Below are 22,186 nucleotides of genomic sequence, written 5' to 3'. Positions count from 1 at the left end.
AAATGTGAGTGGAGGTTGAACCACAAAGGTTGTGAAATTGCCAGACAAATGTTTCATTGAACTGCACCAAATTACAATCAGTAATATGAAAAGCAAGGGCGGCACGGTGGAAAACTGTTTAGAAAATTGGCTTCAACGTTCTGAGGTTCAAATCCTGGTGCCACCTGTGTGTAGTTTGCATGTTCCACTCGTGCCTGCATGGGTTTTCTCTGGGCACTCAGGTTTCCTCCCACATCCCAAAAACATGCATTAATCGGAAACTCTAAAATAGCCCCTAGGTGTTATTGTAAAAGCGCAACTATGGGTTGTTTTCACGTGACGTCACCCGTGGTGCTGCCTTTGAACGACGGCCATTTTCGATCCCTGATCTCCGTTACTCATACATAGACAAGGTGGACGACATTATGTTTCTAACTGCATTTATTGAAGACGCGACTGACAGGACTACAAGCCCGGAGTGACTATTAGGCTGCCTGGCATACACACATCATGGGACTCAGGACTTTTATTATTTTTTAATATCGAGGCAAACTCCATATATTGTTTTTTTTCAAAAAGAAAAACCTGTACATTAGTTCACCACAAGCAAAGCGAAATGTTTATTATTGGTTTAAAATCTGATGACAATGGCAGAAGGACAAAAGCATAAACAAATCTAGTATTTCACTAAATTCTCGAATCTTTCAAGTGACTAACAAAAAATGATCTTAACTGTAATGTTGGCCTTCTGAAAAGAGTATCGATTAAGCTTGTTAGTTTGGCAACACATCAGCACGATGGAGGTTGAGACCAGACGACGGGATAGCAGCGTCGGGCAATCGTCCACAAAACCAAGTCTCCGTTAAGCACAGAGCCGCAGAACATCCAAAGTCTTTCGTCCCAAGCGTTAGACGATGTCCCCACTTATGCAGTCGGACTTGTGTACTGGATCACGAGGCTTTGAAGAGCACGCCGACTAGTAACTCTGGAAAAAGCGGCAGCGAATTGGCAAGAGTTGTCGAAAAAAAGTCAGAAGAAAAGTCAGAAGAAGGCTCTCTGATGGTTAGCAAGTCCTCTCTTGTGTACTTGAGTCCTGACACGCCTGTGAAACACAAAAACACAAACAGTAACTAGAGCATTCCGCATGCTATGACACTGGTACGCATTAGGTAGAGAGGTTAAATGGCGGCACGCAGTGGTGTATGGGTACTTCAGCAAAAAATGTGATGTCAGTGAAAACAACCCATTCTTTGTCTCCATGTGCTCAGCGATTGACTGACAACCAATTCAGGGTGTACCCCGCTTTCTGCTCAATGACAGCTGGGATTGGCTCCAGCACTCGGGTGACCCTTGTGAGGATAAGTGGCTCAGAAAATGGATGGCTGTAAACTTAGATATTAGCTGCTTGCTGTAGCTGGTTTACAGACCGAATTAAATTTAGTCAAGGTACCGATGTCACTGAGAAGTCAATGTGAAGAGATTCATCTTCTCGGCACACACGATGCATACACCAATCATGAATGTTTATTGTGTTTGGGCCAAGTGTCAATAGAAGCAGATATGTAACTCGAGAGCGCTGCGTCTGTAATGATGCTGTCCACTCATCAATCATGGATTCGAGCGAAAACAGACGGTTCACTCATGGCAGAATGGTCGCTGGCCTTGAGACTGAGATTAGATGCCTAATGAAAGCAAAACAAAAGCTGGACATGTGAAATTTATTGGCACATTTAGAGAAGGAGAAAAAAAAGGAAAGGAAAAAGCCGGCAAGCCCGCAAGGACAAGTGCCGCCGCGAAATCATTTTGCAAAACTGCTGCCTGAGCGCCGCTTCCTCGGCTAATCTGAAGACGGGATATTTGTGCAGTGGCTGAACAAACACAGATTTGCTGCTATTGCCGTCATTCCCAGCAGCCGGGAGGGGAGGGGGGCTCGTTTTCAGAGGACAGACCCATCAACTCAAGATCCAAATTTACTGAAAAAAAATAAGATCAAACTGTCCTCATGCGTGACATCAGCATATTTTGTCAGACATCAGCACAGTTATTAGCCTCCAAATAAGAAATGTTTCATTGAGTTTTTTAGGGCGAATGTTATGCCAATGAAAAACCTGAATGGGGAAAAAAAAACAAAAAACAACAGACCCAGAAATTGTTTTGGTACACACAACTTTTTCCTGGTTTTCCAATACAATATAGACAAGGTTGACACGAGCAGGAACCGCCGTCCCAACATTTGTCCCCAAATCAGTTTTGTGAACTTGTAATTGTAATAATAAATGACAAAGTTGTATGGTGAGACTGTAAGTAATAACTTTCTCATATACTGACACGTTTCTGAAAAAAAAGGGGCATTCAGAACAAAAAAGTTGCATTTTTTTTAGAAACAAAGTCGGAATCTGATAAGAATAAATCTTAAAGTATTTTTGGAGAATAAAGTTATACATTTTCAAATATTGCAAGATTAAAGTTGTATTGTCTGGGGAAAAATCTCAGGGAAGAAAATGCAGCAACGAATTAGACTGATGCTGCATATTTATATAAAAATTGTAATCTAACGGTAAAAATGAATGCCTTTGTAGAATCACGTTCTAAGAAAAAAATAGAATTTTATGAGTATAAAGTAATATTTTTAGCTAACGGTCAACATTGGACCGTTATAAACTGTATGTCTGGATGTATTTGATAATAGCTCGTTTGGCTCTAAAATCAACTCAAAGTCTGTAAACCTAACGTGAGTTTGCAAGGCTAATTTGAGACTTCGCCGCCGTTCTCACTCCAAGAAGACACGTCTCAAAATAGCAACCGAGATGTCGGCCCTTGTTGCTTAATGTTAACCACGTGCGGGGAGAGCAGCGATGCAGGAAGAGGAAAGGCCACTTCAAGTCACCATTGTTGGAATTCACAGCCAATCTGGAGATAAAAATGTCACGCCCGATGGCAGACAGTCGATTCACAGATAGCTTCTTTTTTTTTCTCACGAGTTTGTTGAATCACTATCATCGGACCAAGTGGTGACCTTGCAACTGTGCTACTAGAAGTAGTAAAATGTACTCAATCTTTACATCTGCTAAATTCACAGGGCATACTTTGAACAAGTTAGTGTACTCCGAAAGATTTCACTACACTGCAATATGATGATGGCAATCAAACATGAACGATAACTTGCAGCTGGAAAGAGGTTCGACTGGAGTTTCACATTTAGCATGATTTGCTGCATAAATTTAACTTGTTGAAAATTATGCATGATAATGAATAAAAACAGATTTACACATATACATAGTAAATAAAACTCGTGAACTATTTATTAAAATAAATAAATTAAATGAGAAAATAAATAAATAAATAGTGAAAGTATCAAAAAATATACATCTAAAATAATTCAAATAAGTAAACATGAATAGGATACACAAACTACACTGTGATGCAACGGGTTAAAGCGTCAGCCTCACAGTTCTGAGAACCGGGGTTCAAATCCGAGCCCCTCCCTGTGTGGAGTTTGCGTGTTCTCCCCATGCTTGCGTGGGTTTTCTCCGGGGACTCAGCTTTCCTCCCACATCGCAAAAACATACGCGGTAAGTTGATTGAAGACTCTCAGTTGCCCGTAGGTGTGGATGTGACTGCGAATGGTCTGTATGTGCCCTGCGATTAGCTCGTGTACTCGCCAGTCATCCATCATCCCGCCACTAATTAACCTAGTTTTTCACATATATATATATATATATATATATATATATATATATATAATATATATATATATATATATATATATATATATATATATATAATTAATATTACTTAGCTTACTTGATCCTTATGTTTTGACATTTATGGTCAAACAAGTATAAAAATGTGGCGCTATTTTAAATGCAGTACCGTGTACGTATACTTGCACATTGTGCGCTTTTAACCTTGTACACGGAGCTAATGAGAGCATTCATTAGCTGCACATCGGTTGGTGCGATACACGTACCGGCTTCTCATTGTTTTCTCTCCCGGCCTGTAACCCTTTGCCATGACGACCGCTAATTAAGGATGATTCTTACGTGTGCCCTTTGCCCTTGGTGATTTGCCTTTTTTTTTTTTTTTTTTTTTTTCTTGTCGTCAACCGGTAACGCTACACCAACCACTTTAAATTATTCACATCCCTAAAATGAGCCCCAGGACGCGTATGGGCATAGAGACCTCTAACCTTTTTTGGCCACAGAAATCTATAATTTGCAATTTACTCTCATCTACACAGTTAAAACGTACTCCGGACAGTACTTGCAAACCTTTATTGAACCAAGTCAGATATTTTACATTAAAAAAAAAAAAAAATCTGACACCACGTCACCCCCCCCCAAAAAAAAAACAAAAACAAACAAAAAAAAAAACAAACAATCCAAACAAAATTCCCCAAAATATACTGTTATACAAAACAACAATTTGGGGGGGTTAAAAAAAAGCAAGGAAAACAGACCCTGTCCCAAAATATCATAGCAGTGACAAAACTAGATGGACTCTGAGGTCAAAGCATTAGGCTGCGAGTTGCTACTGGAAGTCTGGTGGACCCACAAGATCACCCATGCAGCGGGGTGCCATGTCTAATCCCCTTCCACTCACCCACACGGAACCATATGTTCCGCAAGGCCACAAATGCCCCACTGCCACATTTTTATTATAAGAGCTGACATCGAAGCCCATGTCAGTGATCGTGAGCAAAAAGCAAGCATGTCATTCTGCCTGCACTATAATTGTGGCTTAGCGCTTTGATTAATCGCTCTTTAATCTGATCACTAAATTTATGTCCCTCAGCACAGAGAAATAAGCCCGCTGCTGATTATTACTTCCCTCTCATTCTTTTGCGCTTGGATTGCAACTCAATTATCTTCACGATTATCCTGCGGGTTTTAATTTAATCAGCCCCCAGCCATATTTCAGCACAACACACTATCATAACACAACACTGTACTGCACTTAAGCCTGTTAGGGCTTCAGAGTTAATATTGAGCCACGGCCGGTGGAGAGCGAAGGGAAGGCGGTGTGGCGGGGGGAACAGATGTCATAATTATGCGGGTGTTAAACATATTTCACACTCGTCAGGCGGCCCCTCGTATTAATCTAACGGCAATATGCTTCGCTTGTGATCTGCTGCCACGCAATCTGTTCGGCTCGCCGCTTAATTGTGACACACGGCGCAAGTACAAGCGGGAGGTGGGTTAAGGAGGTTCAAGCCTCGTCACCAGATCACGCGGCATAATTGGAGCACTTGGCAGCATGAAGGAGCCATATTTCTCAACTGGAATTGCCTTTATTCCATCTTTGTTACAGAGAATGGCAAACGAAACACGAAAAGACAGGAAATAAGGTCAAGGCCTACATCTTTCTTACCCCCTTTTTTTCTTTTTTTTTTTAAACCACCAAAGGGGTACTGTCAGGCCCATCAAGACTCTCTTTTCTTGGCTAAACTGCATTCATCTATGCTTTACAAATTGGCCTCGTGGACGACATAAATGGTTAAAATTATTTTGAAAAAGGGTTCACACTGCCTTTTCGCCACCTTTCCAGTGGCCTGACACAGGTTGAATATTTCTCACATTTGCCTTGCTGCCGAATCAAAATTGCGTGCATCAAACAGCAAAAGCCCTTCCTGATCAAATTTAAAGTGAGCATACTCATTCTAGGATTAGTGGTTAAGATTTTGCTCTGTTTCGTAAAATATTTCAACCGGTATCCAGCCACTGCTTGCTTAGCAGCCAGACTTAAGTTCTTTCTCAGCTGCAGGGAAGCACTCATTGGAGAAGACAAGACCGGATGCCGGTTGGTACCAAATTGAAGCGTGCATATTTCAATCACCCACATTTGAAAAATGCACAGGTGTGGACAGTCATGCCCGCGGATATAAAGTTATCAGTGTGGTCCACCAGTCATGCTCGCAGCTATAAAGGTGTGTTTTGTTTGTAATTATGAGTGTACCCCTTTAGGAGCGGAGGGGGGCAGTGTCAGGTAAACAAGGAAGTAGAAGTAGGCTGAGCAGCAGCTCGTTGTTAGAGACCGTGTGCTTCCGTGTTAACAAAAAAAAAAAATAGATGTCAGGCTGTGGTTCACTGCACTGGATTAGTTTTCATGTGCGCTGAGTGTGCGACAATTGCACAGTGGCATCTTAGAGGGAACATTGGTAAAGACTACACAAAATAAGCCACGTCTTTCAATATCTATGTATTTCTACTTGTAACAAATTTTACGTGTGTGATTTTTCATGCTTGACTATGCAGATTTGCGAGTGCGATGGCGCGTGAGTGTATACGCGCCTGTCAAATCACAGTGACTGATATTTATGATGGCGAAGTACATTTGAATTGTCGATGGTCAATGTGTCCTGCAACTCATATCGCTTGTCACAGCTAGCTAGCTGCCTTCTTTATCCATACACAAGCCACTAATTCCACTTCCTTGTCATGCAAACTGGCGTCAGTGGCGTTGGCTTGAAGCTATTCATTTGGGGACCTGAGCCTCCTCCCTCCATGCCTCATGTTATTTAGATCCCACTTTTTCTGCTTTTGAAATATGTTACAATTATCTGACAGCCACACGAGCTGGCTAGCCAGCAGTATGTTTTTTCCTTCCTGATTGGTTTGTCAAAGCAAAACATGGCTGGAGAAATCTGCACGCATTTTACAAGTATTTATTTATGCATTGTTAGATATGTTATTGCAATATTATTAGATAAATGTTGATTCCGAACTGATCAATATGATGTGAGTGGCGTAATTGTGGGCACTATATTGGGTATACAGTATATTAACGCTCTAACCAGTTGCTCCGTCCTGCTGCATGGGGTTGGGTTTTGGGAGTTCATTTTACTCAATTTAGTCTTGGTTGTAGTAATTTATGGTCTCAGCGAAGAACAACAATATCATCACAGAAGACGTGGTTGAACTTTTATTGTGTCTCTTATCTCCTCTATTGCAATGGATTCAACCGTTCAATGTTTGGCCAAAAGAAAAATAACAATTAGTCTTGTTGATTTGCTGTACAGAAATTGATTATTGAGAAGCTTGCATACTGTCAATGAGGTTTTCTCCAAAGGATATAAAGCTAATCTTTCAATAGACCCCTCAGCATGGATTTTGTCATGCTAGTACCGTCTTTATGACCTAGGTAGCAAACTTTCTCAGAGAATTCAAGCAATCTGGCCCTTAATTGCAATCAGACAAGCAGCCGAGTATGTCTCCAAATCCAACACAGCGTGATGATGCACTAAACCCTTTGCCGGGTCGATAAAGCCGCATACTGGTACGCCTGTGCTTCCTCTTGCTAAAGAAGGGAAAATAGATTACCAATAGCTGTCCCGAGGGGGAGATGCAAACAAACATACAAATAAAGCTGCAGTCTCAGTCTCGCCGTCGATGCCCACCAGATAGGAAACGTGTGGCTAAAAATGTGGACTGCAGATCTGCTAAAGCAGCAGCGGAAGCGCCGCAGGGCAGACGCTGAGGAAACATGAGGAATCTTGAATGAGTTAGACACAAAGAAACAGAAGGGTTTGTGTGGGTCTAAATAAAATTATTCCCAAAATATTATCGGATGAATCTTGTGTAAAACACCACCTGAAGATCAAGGTCAAAGATCTTAAATGGATACTGTGCGTGGCACTCACTAAATCTGGGAAGTATTTGAAGGACTGCTTGATAATCTCTTTGCAATCTCAACGGGATATCCTGGAGACTAATTTTCAGACTAATATGAATAATGCGCGTGAGGGGCCCAGGGCCGTGTTGTACTGAACATTGTTTTTTGTAAAACGTGGGGTGGAATACACACAGTATTGTATCATTGTATTAGCGCCATGATTCAATAACTACTATGTATATGTGCAAGCCCAAAGGAGATAAAGGTAGACGTGGTTTGGGGGTTGTGATGCGTGAGTGTGTTTGTGTGTGTGTATGGGGGGCGGGGGCTGCAATCAGGGATTATTGTCAGTGACAGGGCTGCACCTTGATGGGCCAGGCGCTGCATTGTTTGTCACCTATGGAACCTCAATCAATCAATCATCTCACCCCCACCCTCCAGCAGCATATCACCAATCAATCAGATCGACGCCGAGAGTGGGGTGGAGTGGTCCAAACTCGGGTTACGCCGCCCAATCGCACATCACAGAGCGGTCGGGACAGGGTTCAATAGTCAAAACGGCAACGTGGAGCAATTTAATAGCTTAAAAGCAATTTCGAAGGTTTGTTTGATATTCATTTATTTATTTTTCTTGCCACGCAGATGAATAGTGCAGAGCCAGATGGGCAACGAAGAGGCCATTGTCCATATTGATGCGTGCTAATCAGAATTATATAACCATGTTTTTTGTGCTGACACACCGGCCTCCACTGAATCTATGCATCTTGGACTCAACGCTCACCAGAAATGTATCGTCAGCACTATTACACGTTTAATGGCTTTTTTTCTTCCAAGAGTTTGGCGATTGTAATATACAGTTTGTACTTAACAAATGTATTATACAGGCACCCGAGCTAAGGTTAATGCTCAAATGAACAGTATACAGTAAACAGTAAAATCATGTTTTTGTTTGTGCAATATTTAATACTCTTAAATGTAGAAGCTCTTTAAGTGACAAGATGTTTGTCATGCTAAAGTGTTCTTATTTTTTTTGAAGAATGTCAAATTTACTGCTGTACCCCTAAAGTTAAAAAAGGAAAGAAATCAAATTACATGTCCTCTTCAAAATACTTAAACGTGAGCTCAGAAATCACAGTAACCTTTATTAAAGGGTTTCTTGATTTTTCATTTTTATGATCTTTAAACATTGTCGCACAAACTGTATATTGTACAATACTAGTATACATTTTCTTAACTGCATCACTAAACTCTTGATTTCCTGGGACAAACAACCATTCACACTCACAATCTCGCCAATGGACAAGTGTCTGAATGAGTTTAACATTCCCGATTTTGGAAAACGAGAGAAAGCCGGGGTGCCTAGCAAAAACACGTGCAACCACAGGGAGAACATGCAAAACTCCACTCAAGAAGCCCAGAACTAAGATTCAAGCAGGTGTGCTAACCATTGTTCCGTGCTGCCTACAGCCAGCTCCATAACATCGGCGTGAAAAATCCTCACTCTCCTCAGATGGAGAGCATTACCGCCACTTACAGGACAAGGTTGTTTAAGATTGGAGGTTATTTTGTGACACCAGTCCTATAAGAACACAATCCCAAGTACCGAAGCATGCACCGTCCGTAGCGGGTGTTAATATACAGACCGAGCACCAACATCAAACTCTGTATTGACATCCTGGCAAGGTGTGTTTGATGCAACGTGCATGGTCTCTCCCTCCCTGATGTTTCTTTTCTCAGCACATTAGCTTGCCGCTGCAGGGCTCCTCTGACCGGCGGATCAATGGCTCTCACGCCGCTGTCACCCTTCATTTGGCCTGAGTGAGCTGCTTGTCTGCCGCTGGCCCTGCTTCCTCCTGGCCTCCTCATACACTCGGTGTCCACCTGAGCCTCCCCCCCCCCCACACACACACACACACGCCCCAATTCCAATGACAACCAGTGGGAATTCATATAGTGTGTACATATACTGCACTACTGAACTCCAGAACATTATTTTTAAATATTTAAGTACCATTGTCGAATCAGTACTTTCTTCAGCTTTTTTTACTATCTGTACTTCTACCCTAAATAAAGAGTGTGAGTACATTTGGCACCTCTGCTGACAGACGTCTGCCACAACCAGCAGCAGCAGACTGACGAGAAGTCCTTGGGCCCCACCAATGCGAAGAAACACTTGGGTCGAGGGCGCATCTGGATGCTGACGCCACATATGCAACACCCCCTTTATTTTGTTCTCACTACACACTCTTCCTTTTAACACCCGGCATTCTCACTCTGAGTCGAAGGGGAGCTTCATCCTCTTCCTTTAGGCTGTGGAGTCACTCAAAATGCACGCGGTGGGGGGAACTCATCTAGTCGGAGGGGAACCAGCTGCTGGCCGCAAGACACTTGAGCCGACTTGCAAGCAATACATGACAGGATGCATAGCATTAGTGCACTTAATATGTAGCACACTGGACCGCCGCCTTTTCGCAGTTCACTATTCATACGTTTAACTATTAACTTTTTTCTCCTGTGGAAAGTATCCTCAGCCATTTGGGAAAAACTCACTTATTCGTCCTCTTTTTAAGACCCCAATAAAGACCTGGCTCGTCCGAAGCTAATAATTGTTGTTAAAAGGGGAAATCCAGTGCTTTGCATGAACAGTGTATCCAATAGGTCATGTAATATGTACCCTATTCTGACAATGTGATGTTAAATCCTCTCTCATTTATAGTGTTTTGAGAAGATTTTTTATCAACAATTATGAATTTTCAGAGGCGCTGCCATTTTCGTGAGTCACATGATGTATGTGGGCGTATGTGACGTGTACCGTGCAGTTCCAAACACTGGATTACATGGGACACCATTTATGCCCAGCACTGATTTCACAGATTTATCATCTGATGAAGAAATAGCAGTATAGGTTGATCAGGAAGACGGAGGAATACTTCCATAGAGATTTGAACCTGTGGCTGTAATTTATGTTGACTATTCGGATGGTTCTCTGGGCAAAATGACGCGGAGTCTGACTACTCGGAGGCCTACGCGCTACATAAATGCGTAAACAAAGGCCGCTGGGACCTCCGGGCCGGCAGCCGTGGATGGTTCTTTTGACGGGAATGACGAGGAGTCTGACGAGCAATCTCTGGCGGTGGGCCACGAGCCGAGCTTTCAGGCTTTAAGGAAGTATGTTGTTTGATACATTGTGACCTTTGCAAAAATGTACTGTATGGTTGAGGAAAGTTTAGCCCAGATTATTAGAGGAAGTTGGTGCAAGTCTTTGTCATGTGTACATTTTTGCGCTGGTGGGTGGCTGTTAAAAAACCAAGCTAGAAAACAATAGAGCATGCTATTGTTTGACAATTCGTATTTTCCAGAGTTCTGAAGGGAAATTATTTTAGGGGAGTTATTACTTACAGTTTTCCACTGTTCGCGAAGGGTGCGGTGCCTATCCCGTGTGAAAAACAGGGTTTATGGTACTGTAATGTACCATGTAAGGCCGCCATTGGTTTAAATATTTTAGTTACCCAACAGTCATAAAATAGGAAATAGGGAGAATGAAACAATGGCTGGCAAAGGCATTGGTTTCGGTTGCAGTGACAAGCAGTGAGGTTCATGTCTTGTGAGGCATCTTCAAAAACTCACAAAAGTCTGCAAAGGTGTATCCTGGTGAAAATGTACGTATTTTGTCAGTTTTAATCACAACGGCCCAAAACTCAAGTACACTCTTGGTATGTTACAGAAAATGTAGCCGCTGACAACGGTTTCAAGGATCAAAACAAAATTGGTGGATATATTTATCACAGTGGGACGCAACCAAATGTTTCAAGAAGCACGTCTGAACTCAAAAAGAAAGTTGGCTATATTGGTTTAAAGCAGGCATTTTGGGGGGGATTCCTCGGCTTGCACTTTCGTGAACTACTAAGGAACTCACTCAAATGAGACCAAATTTTAAACATGTAGCTTGGACAGACTGGTGACATTCAATTGCCAATATTTTTCTTTATGCCAATGACATTTAGTGTGGATGGATTGAGGCATCAAGGAATCAGGAAGTTGCCATTTTCAAAAAAGTGACTGTGAGGGACAATGTATTCATCAGCAAAGCCTTTTTATTGAAAATTGCAAGGAGAAATAAAACAGTCGGAATACAGAAATGAAGTTGTGATGCCAAACTGCATTTGTGGCAATTCTGAAACTCTTTACTATTCAGGAACAACAAGCGCCCTAAACACCCCCTCCCCGCGAGTTATTGTCCCCTTGTGCCGGGGGAACATATTGCACTGTATGTAAAAAAATGAACAAACATCAGCTCGGCGTCAGCGGCCCCGCTTTTATCGCCTATACTTTATTACACTGTGCCATCTGCATGGAGGTATGTTAATAGCTCACTGCAACTATTTACACATATGAAGAAGCGCACCCATCTGCCATGCGCCGCCACTCGCGCATGAATCAGCGCCGCCTCCTGCAATGTCTACTCCGGCGCCAGCAACTGCTGTTTGTTCACAAGGTGACAGGCAGCCGCAACACCTGCGCCTCACTTCCTGCACTCAGACATATGTTGGACACCTTCACACAACTTTGTGTGTCTCAAGGTGACCCATCTCCTTCGGGGGCTACCGTTAAGATCAAACGGGCAAAAAAAAAAAAACAATCATATGGAATAAGACAAAATTGGATTATGAAGGTAATTACTTGTCTAGTTAGCCAGGTCGGCGTCCTGGCCAGATCTTGGTATAAGACAGCACCAGGTGACAAAAACGGCTGTCAGGACCAGCACACTGGAGGCCACTTCAGGGAAAACGGCGCACATCGGTAACAATTACTGCCCTCGCTGAAAATTACTGTATGCGCATCCCTTATAAAGCGACACAGGAGGCGCTAAGATGCTTTTAACAGCAGCAATAATCAAATAATATACGGTTATGCTCGCTGCCGCCCCACTCGCCGTCAAATTACAGCATCTTTTTTAGGATGGCTCTATGGGATGAATAATAATCCATATAAACTAGATATCAGAGAAAAAAATACATCTTGATTATGGGTGCAGTGCTTGCATCGGGAGCCTAAGTGTGTGGGTAAATCACTCCTGCACCCTGCAACAATAATCTCACTAATCGCCCTCTTTTGCAACAACACCGTTGTAAAAAGCAGCATTTTGAAAGAAAGCTTCATGAAGATCAAGATGTGGGACTTTGTGCTTCATTTACACAAGTACTAGCACTGGAAAATATTACTGACAACACAAGATTCTTCCTTACATTTCTGTTCCATATTTTTTCACTTTGGACACTAATACAAGAAACAACAGACAAATGGGGCATTGCACAATTTGATTTTGTTTTATACACCTCAGGAACCAAAACACATGAACAACAGTATAGTCCTGTTCATCCATTTTGTAACATTTTAATAGATCCTTTGCGAACCACTCAATTTGCTACTAAATCTGAACCACTGAAACTACACATGCACAGGTGTATACTAGATAGGGTGACATTAAAATGGGGAAAAAACAAGTTTTTGATGGTGTGTGGGAGGAGCAGATCAGGGATTTTTGATGACTCACCCTAAAACAGGAAACACTTAGTAACTTAAAGACCTATAGAGTTCGTGCACCTACGTCACCGAAATCACGTGAGTGGCCATATTGTCGGTCAAACGAAGCATTGTTCAATTGACGCGATACGAAAATACGTCTTATAGCACGACATCCAGAGTTTTGTCTGATACTGTTAAACATTTAGAAGGTGATAATAAACAAAAGGTACGTGGAAAAATGAGAGACACTTGGCATAGAGGACCCATATTTAATGCAGAAGTTGATGTTTTCGCCAATAAGAAAATGGACTGTGAACCCGCTTCCACTTGTATTGGACAACTGGATCTACACATACACAGTTTGAGAGTGTATAAAAGTCTGGACACGTACAAATACTTCGTGGCTGGATCCGTTCTCAATCAGGAATAAATCCCTCATAGTGATGGACCAACTCAGATTTTTTCAATACAAATACCAATATTTAAATAAATGACCCCTGGCTTTACACAAACTCGCATTTATTACCTATGACTGGGGGAAAAAAATAGGACAGGGAGTTGTCTCCTCAGTACACGGAAGTGTATTGCGGCCACACGTTAGCGTCCGTGAACCTCTCTTCGACAGTCGGTTTATTTATTTATTAAAATGTGTCAACTTGGCATCATCTTGGTTATTTGAGATTGAGAAGAATAATTCCTACCTGAAATGAAGTGATTGCTACACACGAGTGTGTATTTGGTTGGGCACCGTCCATCACGTTTAATTGCCAAAATCCATTGACATTTTTTGGTCTTTTCAACTGGTATGCTGTAGAATGATCTCTTTGACAACCAACAGCATAGCAAGTCTCGGGCATTGTGAATATTCTGCTCCGGTTCAATGTCTCCCACACTGTCGAGCAGCTCTGTTTGACCGGCAATATGGCGCCGTGAAAACGTTCTGCCATTAGACGCACCTCCTCTATGACAGTATATAAGTACTGCACTGAACAAAGAAGTGCATTCTATCAGTGGCTATCCAACGCAATTGTACTGTATTGTATGTATTGTAATCAATCGCATTACGTAGTAATGAAAACATGGCCTTTACTTATGTGGGTTTTCACCGGGCACTCCGGTTTCCTCCCACATCCCAGAAACATGCAACATTGATTGGACACTTTAAATTGCCCCAAGGTGTGATTGTGAGTGTGTCTGTTTGTCTCTATGTGCCCTGTGAAAGTGAACCAGTTCAGGTTGCATGCTGCCTCCTGCCCGTTGACAACTGGGATAGGCTCCAGCACTCCAGGTGACCCTTGTGAGGATAAGCAGCTAAGAAAATGGATGGATGGATGAAAACATTGCCCATTTTTACTACTACAGTGCGCAGTTATCCATCAATCTTAATATTTCAGAGCCTAGTTTGACTTTGGTGTGTGTGTGTGTGTGTGTGTCTGTGTGTGTGTGTGTGTGGGCCCCCACATTACGAAGAAACTACAACGTGGCCCGTGACAAAAAAAGGTTTGACAAGTCTGCTGTAGTGTGTCAGATTAATGACTGTGTATATAACAGAACTGTGTTTATAGCAGAAATCTTATTTACATTGTATTATTGTGAAAATACAAATTTGGCTATTTGTTTTGGAAGACGTATACAGAATAAATTCAAGGGTGCCAGTACTGTAAAAAAAAAAATCCACAACAGTGGCTGAGCAGTGACACTGGGCAGGTGAAGTACTGTACACTGTTGGAACATTCAGCATTAATCTCCACCTGACACTAATACTTGATGTATGATTGACCCCGCCCATTACAATCTGGGCCATATGGCAACACATTAGCCCTTCGAACCCTCCAGCAGGATAATCTCCCAGCACTGGCAATGCTTTTTCTTTGCAGATTTCTTTGCACAATAATTGCATGACAGTATTAACGCATCGGGACAGCTTTAGAAGGGAAGGGCCTGCGTCACTGGACAGAGGAAGGAGGATCTTTTTTATGCTACAGGAAGTCAGCAAACTTAATCTGTGATCAAGGAAGCTTTGCCAGCACACACACACACACGTACAATCACAAAGTCTGGTCATTTTAAAGACTGGTATGAATGACATTATTTGATTACGTATGATCAAAGCACCAATTGCTGTTCTGTGGTTAGAAAAGTTATAGATGTTGCATGTTACTTGCAAATATTTTAAGCAATGAATTTCTGGACATTTTAGTAATAGGCCTACATCAGAAATTTCGACATTTGGAGAGTGTTTCAGACACCTTTATTTCTAACATTTACAAACACATGAATTACTTGTTTTTTGCCTCTAAACATGTATTAATTGGAGACTCTAAATTGCCCATAGGTGTGAATGTGAGTGCACTTGGTTGTTTCTTTCTATGTGCCGTGCGATTGGCTGGCAAACAGTTAAGGTTGTACCCCGCCTCTTGCCTGCAGATAGCTGGGACAATCGTGACAATCACTCAAACTACTTCCAAAATCCCTGACAATCCCGGAAGTGGTGTCAGGAGCTAATTTTTTTTTCCCCTGGGGTGCTGCTGGATGAGTATTGGCGGGTGGCGTTTGAAATTCCTGAATTCAGATACAATCTCTCCAGGCTTCGAAACACTGGAGAATTTTATGGCATATTGAGGTCCCCAAAAAGGGCATTTTATTGGCCAGAATGATAATACTGAACATTGCAATTCCAAACAATTCTGATAACCAATTTTTATTACACGGGGACTAAAAAAAAAAAAAAAACATTTAAAATAGACTGTACAGTCAACCTTTTCATAACAAATTATCTATAAATATATATAGTATCTTGCTGCCTATTACTGGTGCTGTACAGTTTCAATAACCGCTAATCGTCTTGTAAGTCATTACTGCATTGTGATTGATTAAGTCATGTGAATTTTTCTGAACGGATGGAGGAAGAAAAAAAAAAAGCAAAGGGTGTAAAGCCAGCAGACTGTTTCCTGAATGTCATCGAGCCCTACACATGCACCACCCCACTTTAATCCCCTGGTCCTGAAATAGTAGTTGACCTACAGTAGCGAACGGGTGGACCTTAGCCTGGATGCCCCCCCCGCGCCCCTGCCAGTAATGAACAAATTCACTGCACATTACTCTGGACTTGATCTCTGGCAAAATAGTGCTGGAACAAACAATTTGGTTTGTCAACACCTTTCTCATGACTCCTCAATCAATGTCAAGGGTCCAAATTTAAACAGCAAAGTGCATTTGACTGCAGGACCGAGGGCTGATTAGACTTCCCGGCTTGGTGAATTGGTTCAGACAGCGCAGTGACTGTGATTGCCAACCCCGTCTTGAAAATAAGTCTCCACCGCCCGGGATTAGCATGAATATTTTTATATAGATCGATAAGCAATCTCCCCTCCATGAGAAATGCCAGCAGCCTTCATTTGGCTGATCAAAGGTGCATCAACCGACGGACAACAGCAAGCTATTTTTTTTCTGTTGTTTTTCTTGTTTGGGAGAATCCATGGGAGAGGGATCTACAAGCAGGGTCTCCGCTAGTCTTCTCGCCTTATCGTGGAAGCAATCATTGGTTCACAGGATCCCATCTTCCAGGAATGGACCCTCTCAAATGAGGGAGAAACAGCCAGAGACCAGAGTTCATTACACTTGTGCTTGTAAATTGTTTGGCCAGTGGGTCCTGCTGACCCGGAAGTAAAAAGGTGAGGTCAGCAATCTATTTACCTGTCTTGCACCTCAACAGAGCTCATTGGCTTTAGACTGAGGACCCATAGTGCTGTAGCAGCTGTGATGCTCCACTTATTAAATTCCTTATATTTTGGGGGGGGAGTACAAATGAAAACCTGGGCAGTTAGGCTTAGAATTCAGAGTAGAGTTAAGGTAGGGCTTAAGATAATGATAAGGCGAAAGTCAGTCAGTCAGTCGGACATACAGACTTATTGCTGGGGTATGGGCTGTGGTGAGGACTCGGGTTTAGTGTTGGTAATATTAGGCTTTGTTACCTTAACAAGCAGTTTGGGATAGAGCTCGGATCAGGACTCGTGGGTAGTGTGAGGTTTAAAGTTATAGTTAAATGTTATGGTTCTGCCACCCTCACACAAGCAGCAGCCACACTCATGTTTCGCCTTCTGGGCCAGAACTTTCCCTCGCTCCCTGCACTACATGACCCCCACTGATTTGCCAGATCCCATAAAGGAGCGCAGGTGTGACCCGGGCATTTAGCAGTTAACTGGTGTCGAGAAGGACCACACGCCACTAACTGACAGGAGGCTGCTGCCCAGGACTGGTGCCTGTAGTGGAGGCTGAGGAGGGAGCAGCACTTGCGAGAAACAGTGCACCACTTACAGAAATTGCAGGGTTAATTCATTAGGAAGTGTCACTTTATTCCAGGGAAGCCAGAGTGGGCCGATTAAAAAAAGTGCTAATCAAGATTAATTAAGGGGAATATATATGTGAGGATTAGCAGGCTTTGACCCCTGGTTCCCTTCTCTGACAGCAGGCATCTCTCGGGCTATTTGACATTCTTTGGTTCGTCTACCACCACCTTATGCGGAGATGTTAGCACGACTGCCCCCTATCGATCTTCAGTTTAAATTCAGACACAGATTCATCTGTCATTGCAAGAAGTGCAACGAAAAAATAAGGTGCAGACCATTCAATGCAAAGGCAAAGAAAAAAAATATACAAAACTCAAATCATAAAGATAAACAGAAACTTCATAGAGTGATAGACAAAAAAAAACAACATAACTTCCCATATTTTATATTTCGTTTTCTGTGCTTGACCTGATCCGAGTGTGTCGAATCACAGTCATTTCTACCGTTTTCAAATATTTAAAATGAAATTGTGGACACTCTAAAGCACGCTTACTGAGCCTAAAAATGAAAGTTTCTTTTTTATACTAGACAAGGACAATGTGTGATTTTCATGTTTATTTGTACAAAAACCATTATAATATAACTATAAAAGTCCATGGAGACAAAGTCAAATCCATTATATTTTAACTTCAAACATAGTTTCAACACATTCCTTCGCTTTTGTCAAAATCATAACGAAATTCAGCTTGGGTCCAATTTAGAATGGAGCCAAAATAGGAATGTTGGCTTTTCCTTTTTTACGTTAAAAGATTTTGTCATCTCAAATTGTTCATGCCTCTCGTTTATCATATTGTGTTTATATTATTACATGACCACGCTTCTGTTAGCATAACCTCGAGTGGCAGCAGTTCAAGAGCTATTCTGTCATTGATGCTAGGGGATGACGCATGTACGACCAAAGACCAAGACCCCAAACCCTTCATGTTCAAGGAGGGTCTTAATAAAAATAAATACTGACTTGTTTTTTGGGGGGTGGGGGGGATATGAATGAGTGTGCGGATATTGCAGCACAAGATCTAACTTTGTTGCTTTGATTGTTAAATGATGTGCAAGTGTTAAAAACGACATATTCTTACAATAGTGACTAAAACATCTTAATCTCTAACATTTGTAAGTGTAGTATAAACAGCATATTTTCATTGTACACTTTACTTTTGCATGTCCATATGGTGGACACGTCCAACAATTGGACCTCGTGCAGCACTTGAGACAGGCAATTAAGCTCTCAGCAAGCGGCTATTGCAAGTAATCAGCAGGGATACTTTATAAGACGTTCAGATATTTCCTCATGGTCCAATACTTACAAACAGTTTTTACTTCACTGTGCAATTTAATGATTTTTTTTTCCAGATCTGAATACAGGCAAGGGACTTAAATAATAGCAGGAGTGGTATTGAACCTTTTCGAGGGAGATCAAACGCAGCTTTCATTAGTTTAGTACAGCGCAGGGGCCTCATTGACGACTTGTCAGACAGTCTTGCCTTCAATACGCAGCGAGAGGCTCTAAAAATCATCCTTTTACTGAGCCCCCTCAGCTGTAAATTCCACCCCCGGCTCGATGGTGCGCCCCCCTTCCCTGCCCCGACCGCTATTATTTCTTGGCGTGGATTAACCCTACGCCAGTGATCAAAAGGAAGCCTCCTCACGTATCTGTGCCCGGCCGCCCATTAGCCACTCATAATGACGTCCTCAACTTATTATGATGGAAAAATCCATTGTTTGTCCACAGGTATTTAGTGGAAGTGCATGATCTTCAGGGGGATTAAAGTCAGGCTACTGTGGGGAGGGGTTATCTGATCGTCATTGGTAATAGAAGTGGTGGGGGTGGGAAAGGGGATTGCTTCACAATATCAAGAGTCCTGTTTTGACCAAGCAGTACACTTTACTTTAGTATAGTGTGTTTTTTCATTTTGTAGTTCTATTTGGATGTGTTGCTTTCCAACCCTCTTACCATGACCTTCCATATACGTATTATTAAAAATGGAATGGGGCATCACATTTTGGTATTATTCGGTTCTGATTCCAACCACAGTTTTACGGTACCTAAACTAAACTAACTACGGTCGACACACTTGCAATCCAATTGTTAAATCAACAGTTTGTTAATTGGTCAGCAGCATTCTTTGATGATCGGAAGTGGTCTGGAATACTAGGACCCAACTACCGCTAAGGGGGCCTCAGGACTGCAATATTCAAAACAAACTGTCAATGTAGGTTCTTCATTGTAATTCACTAGTTCTTTTTTTTACTAAGCAAGTATGGGAAGTAACGGTCCATGTTTACGAACCAATCAACTGTTTTGGAATAGAGAGCATGCACAACAGGTTTGAAAATACCAGCAGCTGAATCGAATAAATGTACGGAGAAGTTCTCAAACAAAACTCATTAAGTCTGCATGTAACTACTTTTTGCCCTTACCACACATTCACTTTGTAAATAGATATAGTACAACTCAGCGTTTGGGTAGTGGATGTCGTGGCTAGTGTGAAGCTTTGGCAGTACGTTAAACTTATCTCATTTGAAATGTCATTATTTGAATGTGAATATAGTGCAGCACACAAAAAAAAAAAAAAAAAAAAAAACTTCCAGTGGCTCTTTAGATACAGCCAAAGTAATAACAAATGCCATTGGTGTTTTTATTGCATAATAATTCACACTGTTCACATGGTTACCATTGCAGATGTCTGTATCATTTATTTTCTAAAAAGAGGTTTAGCAGTTATATATATTTACATTTTTATTATATTGTATACATTGTTTATTATTTGGTAAAATGTAATTTATTGGAGTTTCAACCGCTAGGAATTCAGTTTTGTTTCAAATCCTGAAAAGAAAATATATAAAAGCACTTCAGTATTTCAGCATTTTGTTCCTTTAGTGCCGCAAATGTGAACTGAAAATTTCTCTTCAAAACAATGTGCATGCTAAACAGAGCCAGACCATTACACCCCTACTACAGTGCCTTGTGAACGTATTCGGCCCTCTTGAACTTTTCAACCTTTCGACACATTTCAGGCTTCAAACATGAAGATATAAAATGTTCATTATTTGTCAAGAATCAACAACAAGTAGGACACAATCGTGAAGTGGAATGAAATTTATTGGATATTTTGAGTGAGTGAGAGTGCCAAGAAGAATGGCCAAGTCAAAGTCTAGACCTGAATCCAATTGAGAATCTGTGGGCAAAGCTAAAGGCTGCTGTACACAAATGATCTCCATCCAACCTCAGTGAGCTCGGGGTGTTTTTGCAAGGTAGAATGGGCAAGAATTTCAGTCCCTCGATGTGAAAAACTGATAGAGACATACCCCAAGCGACTTGCAGCTGTAATTGCAGCAAAAGGTGGCACTACAAAGTATTAATGCAAGGGTGCCGAATATTGAAAATTGTTAAAAAAGTTTAAAATATCCAATAAATTTTGTTCCACTTCACGATTGTGTCCCACTTGGCTTTGATTCTTGACAAAAATAAATAAATAAAAAATTTCTATCTTTATGTTTGAAGCCTGAAATGTGGCGAAAGGTTGAAAAGTCAAAAAGGCATTGTATTTACAAGTCAGATATGGGAAAACGGTTTCACACCACATGATTAAAAAATCAACATAATCCGCACAATATCTCTTTGTCCTAGCTTATAGCAGTGATTCACACATTGCATTTGTGTGGCGTGAAAGATAAAGAAGTGTGCGATGACAAACTATTAAATTTGACTTAATTGTTCTGGAAATTATTATTTTGAAATAAGGTTATTGGTTGATCCATCTCCTCCAATTACTCCAATTATTGAATGGCCACTACATATCAGGTTAACCTGAGTATCCACTTTTTGGAACATTTTTGTTTGGTAGTGTGCTGTGAGGTTTTTCTGTAGTAAAATATGTGTCTTGGCTCAATAAAGTTTTGGAAACACAGCCTTGAAATTGCATAGAAAAACACAGTCTGAGCCTGCGATCGTATTTACTTGTCGTCATCGCCAGTTGACCTGAGCGTGACTATTATGCCCGCTGTTTCACTTTGCATTAGCCCTTTGCCTTGGCGTTTGAAGTGTACTTACTGTAAATATGATACATACACCGGGGCTAAAAGCTTTACATAAAACTGTCTGGGTGCGGCATATTAACCCATCTTTGTTTTCAAGAGGCAGGTCTTAGAGAGCGAGAGCGAGACAAGAGGAGAGAGGAAAAAAGACAATTTAGCACAATGGTCATAAAATACTGTATTTGTCAACCACCCCCTCCATCCCTCCGCCTCATTGGCACACAAAACTGCAGACGTAACACAGACACGAGTCTAAATCACTGGGGACGGGAGCATTTAAGAAGGAGTGTCACATTTCTGTGTAATAAATAGCAGAGATTGATTTGACCTCCCAGCCTGAACCTGCAGTTTACTTATATACACACCCCATCTAAAAAAATGGGACCTCTCCGGGGGTGAAGGGTCTGAGAAAGGAAATGTGATCGGATTGGAGGGCTGCGGTGGTACCCTATAGCGTCAATAGGACTAATCCAGCGACCCGAGTGGGATGAGAGCGCGGGGAGTCTACAGCTGAACGAGAAGGTCAAAGGGTTTCTGTTACCGCTTTCTTCTGGGAGCAATCCTGTGCATTATTCACAATGCCAGGGGTGGGGAAAACTTTTGAGCTCAAGGGTCAAATTATATTTTTGAAATGCACAAATGGGCCCGGTCATTTGTAGATGAGCTCAAAGAAAAGAGGGAAAAAA

The 22,186-nt window shown here is 41.7% G+C and overlaps 1 long non-coding RNA gene across 1 annotated transcript in view; it reads right to left on the bottom strand.

The window, feature by feature from the left end:
• Nucleotides 1-726: 726 nt before the first annotated feature.
• The window catches only part of LOC133498142 (uncharacterized), a 79,382-nt gene continuing 57,922 nt past the window's right edge, over nt 727-22,186 (bottom strand). Inside the window, exon 3 of the long non-coding RNA XR_009794215.1 lies at nt 727-1,081. This is a non-coding gene — a long non-coding RNA (uncharacterized LOC133498142). The remainder of the gene's footprint in view (nt 1,082-22,186) is intronic.

Source organism: Syngnathoides biaculeatus, chromosome 3 (assembly GCF_019802595.1).
Source record: "Syngnathoides biaculeatus isolate LvHL_M chromosome 3, ASM1980259v1, whole genome shotgun sequence".
In the NCBI taxonomy this organism is placed as follows: domain Eukaryota; kingdom Metazoa; phylum Chordata; class Actinopteri; order Syngnathiformes; family Syngnathidae; genus Syngnathoides; species Syngnathoides biaculeatus.
The sequence above is the reverse complement of the archived record's forward strand: the minus strand, read 5'-3'. Positions and strand labels throughout refer to the sequence as shown.